Genomic DNA, 19,504 nt, shown 5'->3' with positions numbered 1-19,504 from the left:
GCCGGATTGAGCATTTGGGGGACGTGTTTCGTTCTTGCCGCGTTTGGGGGACGTCGCGTCCCCCAAACCAAATTTCGCAAATTTTAGATTCATCTAAACTTGCCATATATTACATAGATTCGAATGAAATTTGACTAAATTTAAACTAAATCTAATCTAGAAGTACTTGTGGCGGCCGGAGGCGTCGTAGTACTGGTGGAAGTTGTACATGTTGTCGGTGACGACCTCCTGCTTGATATGACGACCTAATCTAGGGTTTACATGGAGAGTCCTAGCCGGAATACAAGTTGCCTAACTACGATACAATATCTTGCCGTGTACGTCAAGGATCCGCCTTCCTTCTGGACCGTGCTGGATCCGGATACTTCATGGACCTTCACGGATCCGGCCTCCTTCGTAGGTCGGTTGGGATCCGGCTTCCTGTTCCTGGGCTGGACTTCATCCTTCAGGATCTACAGCAACTGGGCCGCCCGATGGGCCACATGCCACATCACCATCCGTGGGCCACCCGGGCTTACCGGATCTAGACTATGTCGTTGATATACCCATAAAGTATACACACAACAGTAGCCCCCGAAGTTCTCCGAGATTCATCATTCCTCCGGCTTCATTCAGCTCGGATCCGAAGAGAATCTTGAAGAGCTTCAAAACCTTACTTGTTTCCGGTATCATCTATTCGGAAATTCTCTCTTCTTCTGAATCGGCAAGGTAACGGAGATTCCACTTCTCCCGCGCGCAACTTTCTCTTTTCCCGCGCTAAATTTTCGGACATGCGAATCTTTAGCCGGAAATTTCGGGAGCGCACAGTTAAGTTACCTCCACGTCATTTTACCCTTTTTGACCTAAGACACGTGTCAATCATCCGACGGCGTGACCGTTCCGTTTCCACCGTTAGATCTGAATCACGAATCTCCGCGCGAGGTCTATAAATACCCCCACGCGCGGTAACTCTCCCATTCTTTCACCGCATCTTTCACCTCTTCTTCTTCCTCCCGCAGCACCGCCCGCCGGATCTGAACTCCGGCGAACTTCCGCACGGAGAGCTTCAACCACCGCCGCTCCAAGGTCCCTCTTGACCCAAGATCTGCACGTCTGATCGGGAATCACCTCCGCCACCGATTCGTGGTCATCTGAAGCTCAGCGCTGCAGGTCCGGCAACCTCACTCTCACCGGAGTCTCGACGGACCACCGCGCCATTAACTGTAAGTGCACCGGCCTTGTAGAAGAAGAAGTAGATTAGTGTAGATTCCGGATACTCAAATTAGTTTGCATGGGTGCAGCTGGAAGCATGTCGCATGGTTCTCCGCATTGTACTGGTAGTTCTCCGAGTAGCCCGGATCCCAGCACTGTGGAACCAATCTGCCCGGATCCAATTGCATATCTTCCACCATTTGTTTCCGACATTAGGCTTGCTCAACCATTCTTCGCCTCTTCCAGTACCGTACTAGGCCGGATCCCTACTCCCCAAGAAATTCAAGAAGAACTTCAAGGTCAAGCTAGAATGGCAGCCAAGGTTCAGGAAACGGAAAATAAGAAGGCTTCCAAGGCCCGAATCCGCGAAGGCGTGAGGGGTCAATGGTGGCCCTGCGAGACTACCGACGCGGAGCTCAGAGAGCTTCAGAACGAGGGCATGATCTCCGAGCACTGGAGTTTCATGCGCGACTCCGACGTCCCCAAGCCAGACGCGAACGAAAGAGTTATGACCAAGGCTTGGGTTGAGCGCGGATTGTCGCTCCCCTGTTCGGAGATTTTCCTCTCCATCCTCGACACGTACGGGCTGCAGCCCCACAACATCTGCCCAAACTCGTACCTGCTTCTATCCAACTTCGCAACTCTCTGCGAAGGGCATCTAGGGATCCGACCAGATGTCAAACTGTGGCAGTTTTTCTTTCGAGTGGAGAAAGAGACGAAGGACAAGGCCATGCTGAACTGCGGGAGCATGACTTTTATGCTCCGACCTGGGCGCATGTATCCGCCTCACGATTCCCACGAGTCCGTCCGGTACTAGAACGCCGGATGGTTCTACGTGAAGAACGTTTCAGTTCCGAATGTCCACGATGGACTCCCCACCTTCAGCAACAATCCTCCAGAAGAACTGGCTAGCTGGAGCTTCGTCCCCACGCTCGCCCAAACTCCGATATTGGAGAAGGCGGCTCGGAGGATTTCTTGGTTGGTCCACGATGGACTAACCGGAGCCCAACTGACCCTTAGCTGGTTTTCCCGGAGAATCCAGCCTCTGCGCTTCAACGCACGTCTGATGTGCGCATATACTGGGGCGGACAATCCTCTCCGGGTAACACGCCATGATCTTCCGGCTGATTCTCTCAAAAGGAGATTCAAGACGCTGGTGAAGATAGGCCGGGGCCAACCGGTCCCGGAACTGATCAAGGACATCAACACGCACGACCAGTGTACTTAGGTAAGTACTTGTTCCTTTGCTGTTCTTCAACTTCTCATATCTTTAGTGTGTTTTAACTTGTTCTTCTAGCCCTCCTCGCAGCTCGATACTTTGGCGGAGGAGGATTTGCGCAACATACTTCGAGTCCCTGTCAGCGGTGACACGGCGGAGGAGGATCCGGAGGACCCTGAGGAAGAAGAGGAGCGAGCACCCCGAAAAGGTGCCCCTCGACCTTCGAAGCGTCCCCGCGCCAAAGCTTCCGGTTCTGAAGCCGGAGCTAGCGGCGAGGCCTCCGCCAAGAAGCCCAAGGTGACCAAACCGCCTCCGCTCAATTCCAAGAAGGCGGAGCGCGAGCATCTCAAACTGCTGTCGACAGCAGGAAAGCGCTCGCGTCCCAACATTCCAGGCGCGACGTAAGTTTCCGAGTACCGTGCGTCTTTTATCTTGGTAAGCTTTGTTACTTATATTTTTCCTTCTCATGCTTGTAGGAATCCGAGTATCACCGCCACGCGGACCAACGTGCAAGAACCCATTACGAAGTATATGAAGAAATCGCCTGCCGTTGGTCCCGCAACTCCTGCTCCGCCAAGCGCCCCCCAAGCTACTCCTCAGCCATCTCCTCCTCCCGCAGACCAATCCCCGTTCCCACTACAACCACTTCACCGGAAATAATTCTGGTTAGCAGTGAGAAAGTGGGCGGAGAAAGTTCCGGAGGCAAGGGCACTGCCCCTGAAGAAACTGAAGTACAAGGCCGAGAAGAAGCGGAAGTTAACTCCTCCGGCAAAGTTGAAGCTGCAACGAATGACATGGTCGTTTTCCCAAAGAACTTTGGAGATCCGACTGACCTCACCTCTACTCCCAAGGCTTATGCAACAAAGTTTTTTAACAAACTCACAGAGGCGGAAAAGTGGGATCTTGAACAAGATCTGGTCAACGCCATGATGAGCAATGCCTGGGGAAAACCTGATACCGCATCTGCGGAAATTCAGGATTTCAAGAAGGAAGTTGGCCAGTTCTTTGACAAGCTCATCTGCAAGCAAAAGGTAACTCCCCAGTAGCCCCCAAGTATTTAGGCGGAAACTAGTGTAGTTAACGTCTAGATACTTAGAGAAAACTCAAATTGAAGGAAGATTTAAATGTCGTGGTAGCCCTCAAGCATTAAGGCGGAAAGATTTCCAGCAACAATGCTTTAGAAAGACTTAACCATAAAATACTTGTGGAACTTACTCCGGCACTGACTGGATTTTCAGGAACAGCAGGCTCTGCATTACGAGCTGCACAAAAACATTGCGCTTCAGCGCCGCGTTACCCTCAGCCAGACGGAAAAGATCCAACATTTCTAAGAGGAGAATGCGGATTTGAAGAAGCAGCTGTCAGAAGCCCAAAGTTGGTTTCTGATACGTCGCAAACGTATCTATAATTTTTGATGTTCCATGCTTGTTTTACACCAATTACTATATATTTTAAGGGACTAACCTATTAATAGTTGCAAAAGTGCACAAGTTCTTGGTTTCAACTTTGTTGTGCAGGAAATAGGCAAATATTGAAGGAAATAGCTCATTATGGTGAAATCTGGAATTTCCCGGAATCTGTCCCTGCTGAACACTTTTCAAAGATCGCTTCGAAACTCCATCAAACCGACGTCCAATGGAAAAGTCCTAAACTACAAAGTTGTAGAGAATTTCAAACCGAACAATTTGGATATCTTATTCGTCCAGAACGGACAACGGATGCATCCGGCAGAGCAGAATTACTGCGGAGGTTCGTGTAGTCTTGGGACTCCGAAATTTGGTGACGTATTTGACACAAACTCTTTCCATACCTGGATATTTCGGCCCAGCCACGAGTTGTGAGGCTCATGAAGGACAGAGGGGAGTCCTAGGAAGGTTCTAGAGATGCCCAAGAGCCCTTGGATCAAAGGGGCATCCATCCCATGGCCTAGATTGCATCTCCAATACTATATATTGATGGAAAACCCTATTTTTGGAGGCCCCCAAGCATTATCACGAAAATCCTCCTCCTTGGCAGCAGCCAAGGAGGGGGAAACACTCATCTACACCAGCACCAACTCAAGGAAGAATAAGGCTAAGGGGCGGCGCTCCCCCATGATGCCGGCGGCGGGGAAGGAGTCCCCCGCACCGCCGCCGGCGCCGCCCACGCCTCCGCCTCCCGGCGCTCCTCGCTGAGCCCTCCAACGTCTTCACCGCCATCTCCATCACCAACTCCTCATTGTATTCAGTGGTCCATCCTCTCACAAACCTCTGTACCGCCCTATGTAAATATGGTGTTTGATGCTATAAGTTATAATCCTAGGATTTATGTCATGTTGCCATAGTTTATTTGTTCTTTGATTGATTGGTTGTTTCTCTTTGGTTCATTAGAGTTGTATGTTGATATGTTACCGTCCTTGGTGCCCATTATATTTGTGCGCGCATGGATCAAGCACCATAGGGTTGGTAGTACTTGTATACTAGAAGGGGGAAGTTCTCACGAGTGACAGAAACCTAAGGACGCGAACCGGATAGTTGCATGTATGGGAGTAAGAGGACCATTTACTTAAGGCTATGGTTGGGGAAACCTTAATTCTTGCTAGTATTTACGGATGTTTGCTAGCAAGCCAATCATATAGTACTTGTAATCCCGGAGGGAGAGCATGTATATTTAGCCTCTCCTACATAGAAAGCTGCATCGAAGACATTGAACCCAAGATCTTCACTAATTGATCTTGGACAAAGCCACCACTATTACCACCGCCTTTCCACACTCGTGGTACTGTTAGTTTAGTTTGTTTTATTGTTGCAGCACTAACATTTATTCCATGTATTTTATTGTTCTGCAAAGTCACCTCTCATACCCGTTATCGCTCTAGTTTTATTTCCTAGATATTGCAAACGCTTAGTGTGCGTAGAGTTGTATCAGTGGTTGATAGAACTTGAGAGAATGTTTATCCTACCTTTAGCTCCTCGTTGGGTTCGACACTCTTACTTATCGAAAAGGCTACACGCGATCCCCTATACTTGTGGGTTATCAGTTTCCGACTCTCTGGTGCCTGTAGGTTATGTTCCGCATCTCAAACTTGATGTTTACATATCTTTGAGTAGGTGCATCCTCGTCCCTTGCTGCAGCTTCCTCCGAACTGGAAACTCTGCGCGCCTCCTAGAAAAATCTTGAGGTGAAACTCGCAGAGGCGGAGAAAAAACTTGCTGAGAAGAACTCGGAGCTCATCCAAAAGGAGGGTGAGTTCCAGTTAAAAAGAAAAACTGACAGCGACACCATCCAGAAGCAACAAAAGGAGCTTGGTGGGCTCCGGAAATATATGGAGACAACGGAGGCGTGCTGGGACTGGCTGAACTCCAGCGTCCTGGGTAAGTCTCCGGTATATAGCAGCGTACATGCCAAGCTTAACCTGTTGTGCTTATTGGGTATTGTTTCCCCCAGATCCTCTTGGATATAACGAGGAGCGTCAGAGTCAATTCCCCCGGGACGATCTGCTTCAGCTAGCTGGCGATGACTGCAAGGATCTCATATCCGCCGCCCGGAAGATTTGCCACAACTTGAACATCAAGAAAAGCCGAACCTGTGGTGTTCGTAAGCTTATCAAGAGGATGGACATTCTTCCGGAATTGGTGGTGGATCTGCAAGCGTCTTCAGCTCGAGGCGCAGCTGCAATGTCCCTGGCCATGTGCTTGGCGCACAACCCAGATCTGGATATCGACAGAGTGACTGCTGGTGTTCCACCGGACGCGGACGTTAACACACTACTGGATGCAGTTAGCGGCTACGACACTCGCATCGCCCGGAGAATTCGCCACAACGAATTTTACGACAAGGTGGTTCTTCCAGCCGATGAGCCCCTTGAAGCTGAGCTTCACAAGGAACGCGAGGCGGAGTCCAGACCTGCTCAATCCGGAAGCCAGTACACCTGGACGAGCTCCAAGGACCAAGGTGGCGCTGCATCTCCGGCTGCAGATGAGGAAGAGAATGATGATGACGTCTCCTCTCCTGGCAAGGGTGAAGAGAAAGATGCTCCGGGGGCTGATGCCGATGCGGAAACTTCTCCGGTTAAGGAGAAGTAAAACTTATTCCTGTGGAAAGATGGAGAAAACAATGCATCATTTTGGCCCCTAGAGGGTTTGTAATATAACTTTAAATTCTTAAGTAGTCAGGGACGAAACACGTATGCATGGGCGGAAATAACTTATCGTGCTATCCGTTAATATTATTTGCATGTTTCGTTTATTGAAAGCAAGTGCTGGCTTTTATATTTTTCCGGCTTGCCCATTTGACCTTTCATGAGCCGGAAAACCTTTAGCCGGAGACGCTCGCCAGCGGCGACGAAGCCCAATGGCAATCCGTCAATAACCGCGGAAACAAGCCCCCAGCCCAGGTGCCGGAAGTCGCTACCAGGAATCCATGAGTTTGCAACAGAAGATATTTCCACCAGAAAACTTAAGCTTACGTCCGAAAGGACGATTTATGAAAATCACAACTTTCATACACGCCTAGGCAGAAATATCCAGCTCTGCGGTTTTAGTTGGAAAACATACACGATCTAAAAATGAACAAGTAAAGGAGGTAGAGGACACAAAGAGTGAACCAAAAGCTTTATTTCATTGATCATGCATAACTATTACAAGGTATGTAATTCTATGCTAAGTGTGGAAAGGACGTAGCTGTGCAATGTTCCAAGGACATTCTGTTTCATCGTAAATGTCATCCGGATCCTCTCGCTTGCATTTCCGGTACCAGTTAGCAGGTCTATCCTTTAGCTCTCGGAAATCGACAAGGTAGTACGATCCGTTGTGAAGCACTTTGCTAACGACGAAGGGTCCTTCCCATGGAGATTGCAACTTATGATATTTCACCTGGCGAAGGCGGAGGACCAAGTCTCCGGTCATGAACGAGCAATTCCGAACTCGACGACTTTGATAGCGTCGGAGCTTCTGCTGGTAAATGGTGGAATGTTGGTCTGCTAAATTCCGAGCTTCTTCGATCAGGTCCACAGATAGCTGTCTGGCCTCGTCAGCAGTTTCTTCATTGTAGGCGGAAACTCGCGGTGAATCGTGGATGATGTCGGAGGGGAGCACAGCTTCGGATCCGTATACCAGGAAGAACGGAGTGAATCCGGTTGACCTGTTAGGGGTAGTTCGTAAACTCCACATGACGGAATCTAACTCCTCAGCCCAAGCTCCGGTTGCGCGGCGCAACCGTTCTTCAAGGCGTGGTTTAATTCCGGATAGGATGAGTCCGTTGGCTCTTTCGACCTGACCATTGGACTGTGGATGAGCCACCGATGCTAGGGCAAGCCGGATCCCTACGTCATGGCAGTAATCCTTCAGTTCTCCTTGTGCGAAGTTCGTGCCATTGTCTGTGATTATGCTGTGTGGGATGCCGAATCTCGTCACGAGGCTGCAAACAAATTTTAATGTCATAGCACCATCGGCTTTTCTCACTGGCTTTGCCTCGATCCACTTACTGAATTTGTCAACAGCGACCAAGAGGTACTAAAAACCGCCAGGAGATGATTTCTTTAATTTACCAACCACATCGAGCCCCCAGACCGCGACGGCCGGGATGGTCTTCACCTCTTGGGATGGAGCGTTTGGTTGAGTAGCGTAGTACTGGCAACCTCAGCAGGTTTTTACCAACTTGTCAGCATCTTCTTTAGCTGTGAGCCAGTAAAATCCGAGCCGGAAAGCTTTTGCAACAAGGGACCTGGGGGCGGCGTGATGCCCGCAATCCCCTGCGTGGATCTCTCTGAGGATTTCAATGCCATCTTGATTGGAGACGCATTTGAGAAATACTCCAGTTGCACTTCGTTTGTAGAGCTGTCCGTCAACAATTGTATAGGATCTTGCTAGTCTGATGATCTGTCGTGCGAGGACCTCGTCCTCTGGCAACTTCTGATCAATGAGGTAGTCCAGGAAAGGCTGCGTCCAGGCCGGAATGATGACCATCACTTACTTTGCCGGAGATACTGCCACTTCTGGGTTCTCCGGGTTAGCGCCCTTCACCGAGGGTATCCGTAGATGCTCCAGGAAAATACCAGGCGGAATTGGTTTTCTGCCGGATCCGAGCTTAGATAGCATATCTGCCGCTGCGTTATCGTCTCGCCTCACGTACTTGACTTCGTATCTGAGGAAGCACTTGGCGATCTCGTCAACTTCATCTCTGTAAGCCGCCATAACGGTGTTTCTGGCGTTCCAGGTTCCGGTTACTTGTTGTGCCACCAGGTCAGAATCTCCGCAGCAAATTATGTGCTTGATCCCAATTTCCTTAGCGATGCGCAAACCGTGTAGTAGAGCCTTGTATTCCGCCATGTTGTTTGTAGCTTCGAAGTGAATCTGCAGAACGTACTGCAGTTCTTCTCCTGTAGGGGACTTCAGGGTGACTCCGGCTCCTGAGCCTTGATGCTGCTTGGATCCATCGAAGTGCATGACCCATGTTTCTGGTTCCGGCTCCAGATTTGCGTCCGGGGCCTCTGTCCAATCTGCGACGAAATCTGCCAAGACTTGGGATTTGACCGCAGTCCTGGCTTTGTAAGCGATGTCGAAGGCGGATAACTCGATGCCCCATTTTGCTGTGCGTCCTGTTGCGTCAGCGTTGTTGAGAATCATCGACAGCGGAGCTTTGCTCACAACTGTTACTGGGTGCTCTTGGAAGTAGTGTCTCAGCTTCCTGCTACCTAGGAACACGCCGTAGGCTAGCTTCTGAAAGTGAGGATATCTTTGCTTGGATTCCATCAGTACCTCGCTAATGTAATAGACAGGCCTTTGGACTCCGTATTCGTGACCTTCTTCCTTTCGCTCTACCATGATGACGAGACTGATGACTCTGTTGGTAGCTGCCAGGTAAAGGAGCATGGGCTCTGACTCTTCTGGAGCTGCTAGGATAGGTGGAAAGGTGAGTATTTCCTTCAATCCCTGAAGTGCTGCATCTGCTGCGTCGTCCCAGACAAATTTGTTTATTTTCTTCAGCAGCTTGTACAAGGGTAGCGCCTTCTCGCCAAGGCGGCTAACAAACCTACTAATTGCTGCAATACAACCAATTAGTCGTTGCACGTCTTTGAGACAAGTTGGCCTTTTGATACACTGGATTGCCTTGATTTTTTCCGGGTTAACCTCAATGCCTCTGTGAGAGATGATGAAGCCAAGGAGTTTTCCAGCTGGAACGCCAAAGACGCACTTCAGCGGATTCAACATCATCTTGTACTGACGGAGATTCTCGAAGGTTTCTGTGAGGTCGCTGATCAAGTCAGATCCTTTCCGGGTCATGACCGCGATGTTGTCGACGTAAGCGTGCACGTTCCGGCCAATCTGGTCCTTCAGGCATCGCTGCATCATACGTTGGTAGGTGGCACCTGCATTTTTCAAGCCAAAGGGCATGGTGACATAGCAGTAAGTGCCAAAGGGGGTGATGAACGAAGTCGCCTTTTGGTCGGACTTCTTCATCCGGATCTGATGATACCCGGAATATGCATCAAGAAAACACAGAAGTTCCGCCCCTGCCATCGAATCAATGACTTGGTCGATGCGCGGAAAGGGGAACGGATCCTTCGGACAATGCTTATTCAAGCCGGAGTAATCGATGCACATTCTTAGTATTTCAGTGTTCTTTTTGGGTACAAGGACGGGATTTGCGACCCAATTAGTATGGATAACTTCTACTACAAAACCTGCCTCTAGTAACTTTGCTAGTTCCATTCCTATGGCGCGGCGCTTCTTATCTCCAAAGCGTCGCATAGCTTGCTTCACCGGTTTAGCCCCCGGATTTATGTTGAGGTAGTTCTCGGCGAGTTCCCTAGGTACTCCGGACATGTCAGAAGGTTGCCATGCGAAGATATCCATGTTAGCGCGGAGGAACTCGACGAGCGTGTCTTCCTATTTGGGGTCCATGTTGGCTCCGACTGAAACCTGCTTAGAGCTGTCGCCGACGATGAGGTCGTGCTTCTTGGTTTCTATCGCGGCCTTGAAGGAGGTCTTCTATTCGGAGATCTATTTCTTGGTGGTCTGCATCTCAGTCGGATCCACCGCGGCCCTGTAGCCCTACAGCTCCTCTCCAGATATCACAGACTCTGCGAAGGCGGCTTCGCCTAACTCGCATTCGTGAGCCTTCTTGTAGTCTCCGAATACGGTAATCATACCTTTTGGACCCGGAATCTTGAGCTTGTTGTAGATGTAGCACGCTCTTGCGTGAAACTTGTGGTAGGTGGGCCTGCCGAAAATGACATGGTAGGAGCTCTTGAAGGGCACGACCTCAAACGTGATCATCTCTTCGCGAAAGTTATTTGCATCGCCGAAGGCCACGGGAAGTCTGATGCTGCCCAAAGAGTTTGCCTTTTTACCTGGAACCACACCATGGAATTCAGTGGTGCTGTGTTTGAGCTGTTCCTTGGTAAGGTTCATCTGCTCCAGAGTCTCCAGGTACATGATGTTCAAGCTGGCTCCGCCATCCATGAGGCACTTGGAGAAGTCATACCCGTCGATGCGGGGACTTACAACCAAGGCATAGCACTCTTTCGGAATGACAGTAGGTTGGTCCTTCCTATCAAACGTACACGGAGTTTCCGACCACCTGACATACTGCGGCACAGCGGGAACTGTTGACATAGGCATACCCAATGGGCCTGCCGAAGATGGTACCCGGGGTTTACTGAAGGCCCACGACCCGAAGAATAAGAAGATTCGGAAGCACAAGATACTATTAAGGAAGGCTAGGGTTGTAATAGGAGTCATCGTTTGTAATCTTGCGGGACGGGTCAGAAACCCTCCCGGACTCTGTAAACTTGTGTATCACGAATCCCTCGGCTCCACCTCCTATATAAGGGGGAGTCGAGGGACAAAGAAAGGATCGATTCATTGTCTCACAAACCCTAGTTTTTACATCGTCGAGTACTTTTCGGCTGAAACCTTCGAGATCTACTTGCCCTCTACATCCAACAAAACCCTAGTCTACTACTTGTAGGCATTGACAAATTAATACCTTGTCAATTGGCGCCGTCTGTGGGATCTAGAGGCGACAAGGAGCTGATCTCGATGGCACGTTCAAGATCATCGACTTCATCGGTGGCAAGCAACATCATGGACAAAGGTAAACAGATCGAAACTATTCTAGTTGATTTTGTACCTCACCCACCCTCCCGTTTGGATGCATATGCGTATCTGGAGGAGCCCATGGAGATGACGTTTGGAAAGTTCCACTTCCGCGTCGAGAAAGAAGGAGCGTATCGTCTCGAAGTTCCGATCTCGTCGGGATTATCGGCGGTTGATCCTGACTTCTCAAGCTCAGCATCATCCATCGAGTCAAGCGACGAGGAGATTTCGTCGCCACGCTTCATCGGCACCAAGGAAAGCGAAAAACTCGCCAAGATCTTCAGCGACATGTCCTTCGAGTCATCCGCGGACTCCTATATAAGCGATGATTCAAGTGATATCGATAACTTCGACTTCATCGACAAGTCCATCTCTATTGGAAAGGTCTTCACCAATCTCTATGATGGTGTCACCAAACCAAGCGAAGTTCAGAACTCAAAATATCATCAAATCTACGCCATCGGAGAAACAAGTCGCAATCAAGAGGAGACATCAGAGGCTTTCGACGAATTGGGAAATCCATATGTCGATCCCTCTGACCTAAGGCGGGGTTTAGGCACTAAATATGTCGGGCCTACACCACGCGTTAGAATTCAACTTCCACAAGCAGCATGGGATAGAGCAGCAAGAGCTATGGATGGTTCTGAACCAATGGAGACAACTGCTACGGTCGAAGAATTATAGGCCTACCAGTATAGGCTTGCCCGAGCTGGAAGAGAATTGGAAAAAGAGACAGCTGCTTTGAATAGAAGAAAGGAGGCAGCTTCCGCGTCAAGCAGGCTGATGCGTGTAGTTGACACGTCCGTTGGGAACCCCAAGAGGAAGGTGTGATGCGCACAGCGGCAAGTTTCCCTCAGTAAGAAACCAAGGTTTAATCGAACCAGTAGGAGTCAAGAAGCACGTTGAAGGTTGATGGTGGCGGGATGTAGTGCGGCGCAACACCAGAGATTCCGGCGCCAACGTGGAACCTGCACAACACAACCAAAGTACTTTGCCCCAACGAAACAGTGAGGTTGTCAATCTCACCGGCTTGCTGTAACAAAGGATTAGATATATAGTGTGGATGATGATTGTTTGCAGAAAACAAGAGAACAAAGATTGCAAGAGATTGTATTTCAGTAAAGAGAATTGGACCGGGGTCCACAGTTCACTAGAGGTGTCTCTCCCATAAGATAAACAGCATGTTGGGTGAACAAATTACAGTTGGGCAATTGACAAATAGAGAGGGCATGACCATGCACATACATATTATGATGAGTACTGTGAGATTTAATTGGGCATTACGACAAAGTACATAGACCGCTATCTAGCATGCATCTATGCCTAAAAAGTCCACCTTCAGGTTATCATCCGAACCCCCTCCAGTATTAAGTTGCTAACAACAGACAATTGCATTAAGTATTGCGCGTAATGTAATCAGTGACTACATCCTTGAACATAGCACCAATGTTTTATCCCTAGTGGCAACAGCACATCCGTAACCTTAGTGGTTCTTGTCACTCCTCCAGATTCACGGAGACATGAACCCACTATCGAGCATAAATACTCCCTCTTGGAGTTACTAGCATCAACTTGGCCAGAGCATCTACTAATAACGGAGAGCATGCAAGATCATAAACAACACATAGACATAACTTTGATAATCAACATAACAAGTATTCTCTATTCATCGGATCCCAACAAACGCAACATATAGAATTACAGATAGATGATCTTGATCATGTTAGGCAGCTCACAAGATCCGACAATGAAGCACAATGGGGAGAAGACAACCATCTAGCTACTGCTACGGACCCATAGTCCAGGGGTAGACTACTCACACATCACTCCGGAGGCGACCATGGCGGCGTAGAGTCCTCCGGGAGATGAATCCCCTCTCCGGCAGGGTGCCGGAGGCGATCTCCTGAATCCCCCGAGATGGGATTGGCGGCGGCGGCGTCTCAGTAAGGTTTTCCGTATCGTGGCTCTCGGTACTGGGGGTTTCGCGACGGAGGCTTTAAGTAGGCGGAAGGGCAGGTCAGGAAGGGGCACGAGGGGCCCACACCACAGGGCCGCGCCGCCCTAGGGTGTGGCCACCTCGTGGCCCCACTTCGTCTCCTCTTCGGTCTTCTGGAAGCTTCGTGGCGAAATAGGACCCTGGGCGTTGATTTCGTCCAATTCCGAGAATATTTCGTTACTAGGATTTCTGAAACCAAAACAAATGAAAACAAAGAATCGGCACTTCGGCATCTTGTTAATAGGTTAGTTCCAGAAAATGCACAAATATGACATAAAGTGTGCATAAAACATGTAGATAACATCAATAATGTGGCATGGAACATAAGAAATTATCGATACGTTGGAGACGTATCACAGGCGAAGAGCAGAGTTAAGTCGACAATCAGGAACTTCGGGAGATAGTCATAGAGAAGCTCGGAGGAGAGCAAGATCTCGGTTACAAAATATACCGGAGGCTGAAAGAGAGACTTTAATCCAAAACCTCGACATGTCCTTTATGTCAATCGACACGAGGGGGAATATTATCCCAAAAACACCGGAAGCAGGGTACATGGCGACACAAGCTTTCATCTTAGCGTCCAGGCCACCTCCCGGAGATCCAAGAGAAGCGTTGTATAACATGGCCATGGCAGGATGTGGAGCCATGGGAGCAGTGTTCGCAGCTACACCTCCCGAAGGAACTGCAAGGCAAAATAGTCCGAGACCTACAGCAGCAGTGCAAGATCCACCGAGAGCAAGTGGAGCCAGAGACACAACGACTCAGGCCAGAGTGGATAGAGCGTGACAAGAAAGGAGGGAACGTCGGCATTCACCAGAACTTGCTGAAGAAGATATGTGTGGACTCCCGTGTTTCACACGACGAGTCTGAAAAACTCGAGTTCCATCAGGATTCAAGCTACTCGATAGTTTCAAGAAATTCGATGGCCTGCAAGATCCCGAGGATTGGCTAGTCGATTACCTCGAGACAGTAAAATTGATAGGCGGAACCAGAGCAACAGCCATGCAGAGCATTCAAATACATCTGAGCGGAGCCGCCAGATCATGGATAAAGAAGCTTCCCCCAGGCTCCATCGACAGCTGGGAGAGTTTTGAGGATGTGTTTATCAAGAATTTACGATCAACCTGCAAGAAACCTGCGACACTAGAGGAGCTGAGGTCATGTCGACAAAAGCATGATGAATCAATGAGGAAGTACATCCAAAGGTGGAACATCATCAAAAACTCGGCAGAAAATATATCTGACGAGAGAGCGATAGATGCGTTTGTAGCAGGAGTTCGACGAGGAGATTTCGTGGAGGACTTGGGAAGGACAAACCCAAGGACAATATCAGCATTAATGGAAATAGCAAACAGATGGGCAGATGGTGAAGATGCGGTACATAACAAACGACATAGGTCCCCAGAGGAGGACCGCAGTCGAAATTTTCAAAATAGACGCCGATTTCCTCGACAATTCTCGAGTTACGATGCACCTGGCCAAATATCGGCTGGTTTTCGGGGAAACAATGGAGGAAACAATAGAGATGACTACCAAAGAAGTAATGCACAGCAAGGCGACAATAGAGATAACAGGCAAAATAGCGGGTCAAGGTTTCAGAGATCTTTCGTAACTCCCGAAGATATGATGAACGGGCCGTGCCAGATGCATTTTTATCTTGATAGCAACGGGAAAAGGCAGTCAGGACACCTGTAGAAGGACTGTCGCAATTTTCAAGCAATGTTGCGAGTCGCAGGAATGGCCAATGCTCAAGCAGTAAACAGAAACCCCCGGGGGCCCAGGAGTGAGATCCACTTACCACCTCCTCCCGCAATCACGGACGAAAATCGACATCAGCTCAGAATAGCGGCAGCACCGCAACCACCTCCATATGTTGATCCTAACAACAATGGCGCGGTCTCGATGATTCAGAAAGCTAGGCCATCTAACAGGGCTCAAAAGGTAATCTCGCGGCAAGTGTATATGGCAGAGAAGATGCCTCCACCAACGGTTGAGTACTTAAATTGGTCAGGGCAAGATATCGGCTTCACAATAGCGGATCACCCGCAGCAAGTTCCTCGACCAGGGCAATCAGCACTTATCTTACCAGCAGTAATTGCAGGATTCGACATATCTCGAGTGTTTATAGATGGCGGCAGCAGTTTAAACCTTATGTACGCAGATACGCTAAGGAAGATGAACATCTCCCTAGCAAATTTGAAACCAACCGACACACGTTTCCACGGCATCACACCAGAGAAGCCAAGTTACCCACTGGGGAGGATCAATCTCGACGTTCAGTTTGGGACCCGAGAAAATTACAGGATAGAAAGGTTAGAATTCGAAGTTGTAGATTTCCCGTCGCAGTATCACGCTTTGTTGGGACGACCAGCATATGCCAGATTTATGGTGGTACCACATTACACGTACCTGGTTTGGAGGTTGCCTTGGCCCAAGGGACCAATTACAGTCAAAGGAAGCTTCGCGCTAGCCGATAAATGTGACAAGGATTTTCATAGACTATCAGAAACTTTCGGGATGCAGGCAGAGTACGCAGCATCTAGGCTCATGACTGATTACGATGTGCTGCCGGATGTAGGGAGGCCCAACAAGGAATCAACTTTCAATACCACAAAAGATTCTAAGGAAGTGCAGATCCACCCGACAGATCCGAAGAAAACAACGTCCATCGCAACAAACATGGACCTCGCATAGGAAAGCGCGCTCGTCGAGTTCCTCCGTGAGCACTGGAAAATCTTCGCATGGTGCCCAGCTGACATGCCAGGAGTACCCAGGGAACTTGCCGAGCACCACCTAAACTTGGATCCAATAGCGAGACGAATCAAACAACCTTTGCGGCGTTTTTCGGAACCTAACCGCAAAGCAATGCTGTCAGAAATCGATCGACTAAGATAAGCTGGTTTCATCAAGGAGCTACATACAGAGGCCACATGGGTAGCAAACCCAGTGTTGGTCCCGAAGAAAAACACTAAAGTCCTTCGCATGTGTGTCGACTTTACGTGTCTCAACAAACATTGTCCAAAGGATCACTTTCCCCTCCCAAGGATCGACCAAATTATCGATTCCACGGCAGGATGTGAACGTCTTTCCTTCTTGGATGCATACTCTGGTTATAACCAGATCAGGTTAAAAGAAGAAGATGAGGTCAAAACAGCGTTCATCACACCTTATGGCGTATTCTGCTATAAAACAATGCCTTTTGGTTTAAAAAACGCGGGAGCAACATATCAGCGGATGATGCAGAAATGCTTAGCAACACAGATCGGGAAAAATGTACAAGTATACATCGATGATATTGTCATAACATCAAAAAAGGGGGCAACGTTAATCGAGGATTTGAAGGAAACCTTCGACAACCTCGATAAATTTTTTCTCAAGTTGAATCCGACGAAGTGTTCTTTCGGTGTCCCTGCAGGAGAACTCATCGGGTTCCTAGTCTCAGCAAGAGGGATCGAGGCTAATCCCGAAAAAATCCAAGCTATCGTAACAATGAGGAAGCCAACAAAGTTGAAAGAAATACAGCAGCTAACTGGGCGAGTCGCAGCTTTAAGCAGATTCGTCGCTAGACTGGGAGAAAAGACGTTACCGTTTTACGCGCTAATTAAGCAAGGAGATAAGTTCCAGTGGAATGAAGAGGCAGATAGAGCTTTCGAGGACCTTAAACGCGCAATTTCGACACCACCAATCTTGGTGGCGCCAAAAGAAAAGGAACCTCTCTTACTATACATTGCGGCTACACCCCAGGTGGTCAGCACGGCGTTAGTTGTCGAAAGAGAAGAAGAAGGAAAACTCCATGGAGTGCAGAGGCCGGTATACTTCATCAGTGAAGTTTTATCGCCTTCAAAACAGCGGTACCTGACAAGGTATCAACTTGTCAATGCCTATGGATTGTAGGCTAGGGTTTAGTTGGAAGTAGAGGGTAAGTAGATATCGAAGGTTTCAGCCGAAAAGTACTCGACGATTATGAAAACTAGGGTTTGTAGACAATGATTCGATTATCTTTTCGTCCCTCGCCTCCCCCTTTATATAGGAGGTGGAGCCGAGGGATTCGTGCTATACAAGTTACAGAGTCCGGGACGGTTTCTAACTCATCCCGCCAGATTACAAATAACACTTCCTATTACAACTCTTGACTTTCCTTGATATATCTTGGGCTCCCGAATCTTCTTATTCTTCGGGTAGTGGGCCTTCAGTAAACCCCGGGTACTATCTTCGGCAGGCCCATTTGGGATGCCTATGTCAGTAGCCCCCGAGATTTTGCTTGAATCGTAGAATCAGGGAAAATCTCCACTGTTTATTTTTATTCGAAAGCTTTAACTTTTTTATATTTCTTCACATAAGATTCTATATTGTACAGGGATAATGGTAGTTGGGGCTAGTTCATCTGACGGATCAGGTACTAGTTAACTGCTCTAGTGGCAATCCGCAAAAACCTACTTCAAAATCACGTCCCTGGACATGATCTCGGGATACTGGTGTAAACTTCGACAGGTGCCGCTTAAGGTCTTACCATTCTGTCGAGTCCCGCCAAATTTATCGGGTACCTAACGCGTCCGTTAGGATTTTTCTTCGTATCTGTTGATACGGATAAAGGTAGCAGAGCGCAGTCTTTGGCGATGCCACGCCCAGCAGAACGGATCTGGGGTCTTACCTTCGCAAATTTGCGGCATTCAGAAATTGATCGCAACTTCGGCGTTCTGAGAATATATTGTCGAGTGCTTTTCCGGCTGTTGGAATGGCACATTTTATCGAGTCAAATATGACTTATATTGCTCTCCCGATGGGAGTATATGTAGAGTTAATTATAACTCGAAATATACTCTCTTGCTTTTCTATTTTTCCTTTGTTAATTCCATCGGGCACGCGAACAGCGTTCCCGATGGGAGTAGCCCCCGAGGCTACAACCAAAAACTTGTGCTTGGTTGTAGGCTCAACATTTTAGTCCACCTTGTCGCTATATTGTCATTATTTTCCCAATATGATCTCTTCTTCTCTTTTTTTTTATCTCTCGGGTGCGCGAACAGCGCTCCCGATGGGAGTAGCCCCCGAGGCTACAGCCAAGGACTTGTGCTTGGTTGTAGGCTCCCGCAATTTCTATATTGCCATACTCGAAATTTTACTTTTTGTCGAAGTAGCCCCCGAGCATTTCGGTGACTCTTTACTGTATTTGCATATTGCGAGGTTTTGAACCAAGGCATTTATGTATTTATGTCGGATATGAGCCCCCGAGCTTCTTTATTGAGTACTATTTTGTATTTTTACTGACTCACGAGGTATTTTAATACCAAGGCAAGGTTTTTTCTTTTTTGATGAACTATATTGAAATTTGTCGGAGCGAAGACTTTGAACATGTCGATAAAGAGAAAGGTATATTGACACTATCTTTATTATATTGCAGCACCGCGAGCCCGCCTCATTAAAAACCTTCTCCGGCCCCACTCGGTGCCCCGAAAAAGGAAAAGAGTGCGTCTGAAAACTCGCGGGCGTTTCAGTACATTGAAGTTTTACAAGGACTATATTTCGACTCTAGGCGTAGAACCGCCTGAGTTGCGCCACGTTCCAGGGGTTTGGCTCCTCCACCCCTGTCTTCTTGTCCTTTATCCTGTATGCTCCTCCTCCGATTACTTCCGTGACAATGTAAGGGCCAAGCCATGGTGACTCGAGTTTTTCATGACTTTTTTGCGTGAGCCGAAGAACTAGGTCTCCCACCTGAAAAGATCTTGGCCGTAAACGTCGACTGTGGTAATTCTTCAAGTCCTGTTGATATTTGGTTACCCGAGACAGTACTTCATCTCGAGCTTCATCAAGTGCGTCGACGTCATCTTCTAGCGCTTTCCTCGACGTCTCTTCGTCATATTCCACGACGCGTGGAGAGTTGTGCTCTATCTCGATTGGTAATCGCTTCGCTCCATGAACCAGGAAAAACGGAGTTTCCTGTGTTGCTGTGTTTGGTGTTGTTCGGATGCTCCACAACACGCTTGGTAGTTCTTCTGGCCAGGTATGTCGAGCTTTTTCCAG

Source organism: Lolium perenne, chromosome 3 (genome assembly GCF_019359855.2).
Source record: "Lolium perenne isolate Kyuss_39 chromosome 3, Kyuss_2.0, whole genome shotgun sequence".
Lineage (NCBI taxonomy): Eukaryota > Viridiplantae > Streptophyta > Magnoliopsida > Poales > Poaceae > Lolium > Lolium perenne.
Note: the sequence above shows the minus strand (reverse complement) of the source record.